The sequence below is a fragment of the Telopea speciosissima genome, chromosome 6 (assembly GCF_018873765.1).
Source record: "Telopea speciosissima isolate NSW1024214 ecotype Mountain lineage chromosome 6, Tspe_v1, whole genome shotgun sequence".
Lineage (NCBI taxonomy): Eukaryota > Viridiplantae > Streptophyta > Magnoliopsida > Proteales > Proteaceae > Telopea > Telopea speciosissima.
In genome coordinates, this window is record NC_057921.1 from 18592051 (window position 1) to 18594249 (window position 2199).

General features: G+C 41.3%; 1 long non-coding RNA gene across 1 annotated transcript; it reads right to left on the bottom strand.

The window, feature by feature from the left end:
* Window positions 1-905: 905 nt before the first annotated feature.
* LOC122663922 lies at window positions 906-1733 on the bottom strand. The gene is made up of 3 exons (XR_006333246.1): window positions 1605-1733; window positions 1225-1323; window positions 906-979 (listed from the first exon to the last, which is right to left on the bottom strand). It is a non-coding gene; the product is annotated as an uncharacterized LOC122663922 (long non-coding RNA).
* Between the last annotated feature and the right edge of the window lie 466 nt (window positions 1734-2199).

A 2199-nucleotide genomic window follows, 5' to 3' on the forward strand; every position in this document is an offset into this window, starting at 1 on the left:
TGTTGGGGTCCCACTACAAGAAAACTCATTTTTGGCGACGGTTTTTTCCCATTGCCAAAAATCCAAATCTGTTGCTAAATATGTTGGCGACGGTTTTCTAAGCCGTTGCAATCACCGTTGGCATAAATGGCGCAGCCAAAATTAGGCGACGGAATAAGGGATTCCGTTGGAAAAAATATATTTGGCGACGGTTAAAATAATACCGTTGCCTAATTTTGGGTTTTAGCAACGGTTACTACTTAACCGTTGCGGAAGATAATATTATGGCAACGGAACAAAGTTTACCGTTGCAGAAAAGCTATATTTTTAGCAACGGAATTAACCGTTGTAAATATTAAAAACTCCGTCGCTAAGAGCAATAAAGTTAGTCTTTTTGGCAACGGTTTAAAAATAACTGTCGCCAAAACTGAAATAACAAAAAAAAATTAAATTAAAATCAGTATATTTCCTGTAATTACATCAGTATACTAGTCCATACATAGCCTTCAAGAATTCCAAAGAAACCACAAATTAGAGTATTGACATGGAACTCTCAAAGTGAGGCCTTAACAAGGTAGTATACATATAACTAAAATAAAGAAAGAAAGACAACAGCATACGTCAACTACAACAAGAGTTTCCAGCTAGAGGGATCAAAGCAGAAGTGCTTCCTACATAAACAGTAATTATTCCCCAAGCTACTTCAGACCTTGACTGACTATGTAATTTTACAAATCGAAAGAAAATTCAGATATTCCATAAAATATAGCCTTCAAGAATTCTAAAGAAAGTGTATTTGATTCCAGATGTTCTCAGTATTTGTTATGAGCAGTAGGTTGAAAATGGATGACTGGTAAGTTGAATAACAAGGCACATAGGCAGCCTGTGTCCAAGAAAAAAAAATTGTTCACAATCATAACAATAGGCAGGTGTTTTGAGCTGATGAGGAGCTCGTGGTGTCCCTGGAGATGTCCTTTGAGGCACTTCTGAAGATGAACTTCTGCATCCATTGCCCAGGAAATTTTCATAACCATTAAGAGGAACAAAAGAATCCAGAATTCAATGAGATCCAGCTACAATAAATCAGCAGCAAAGCAACAACATTAAGGCTATGTTTGGATGCCAAGAAATGAAAAGAACACAGCATATCATCATATTTCTACCTCTTGACTACTACAAGAAGAATAAGAATAAGAATCCAACCAACTTAGGAAAGGACAGTAGAAGAGAAAATGCTAGAATTACCTTCCTTTTGGCATCTGCATATTTTACCACTCGTTTTAGAAACAGAGTAAAAGAGAGAAGTGAAAGCTTATTCCCTAGTAGCTCCCTGACCCACAAAACCTGCAAATAGTACAGAGGAGTTACAAGCCAAGGATAACAAACCCAGGAGTCCGGTGCATGAACATGAAAAAAATAGCATTCCGAAGGAAGGACAATCACCCCTCATCAATACGAGGATGACAAGAACTTAACAACAATAGCCCTTCAAAGAAACTCCATTAAAAATTAAAACTACCTCCACTCCCATCAAATCACAAACCAAAGAACAGAAGAGGAAAACAAAAAAAAAAAAGTATACGAATTTGTATATGGATAAAAATCAGTTCGCATTCTATCTCCACCATCTTCACTTTTATTTTGTGAATAGATGGAAAAAATCTTTACCCTTTTTGACCCTTTGAGGACTTCTGTTGCACTCCAAAATCATTATTGACCTACAAGACCTCTGGCCCTCTACAGAGAAAGGTACAGACAAGCAATATTTTTTATGAGAGTGTAGCAAAGCAGAGCAAACCCCCCCCCTTTATTGCCCTACACCTGAGCACACACACACCCCCCTTGCTGTTCAATACCTGAGCACACCCCCCCCTTTGCTGCCCTATAGCTGAGCACACACCCCCCCTTGCTGCCCAATACCTAAGCACACACCCCCCCTTGCTGCCCTACACCTAAGCACACACCCCCCTTGCTGTCCAATACCTGAGTACACAACCCCCCCTTGTTGCCCTACAGCTGAGCACACACCCCCCTTGCTGCCCAATACCTGAGCACACACCCCCTCTTGCTGCCCAATACCTCAGCACACACCCCCCATTGCTGCCCTACACCTGAGGACACACCCCCCTTGCTGCCCAATACCTAAGCACACCCCCCCCCTTGCTGTCCTACAATTGAGCACCCCCCCCCCTTCCTGCCCTATACCTGAGCACACATCCC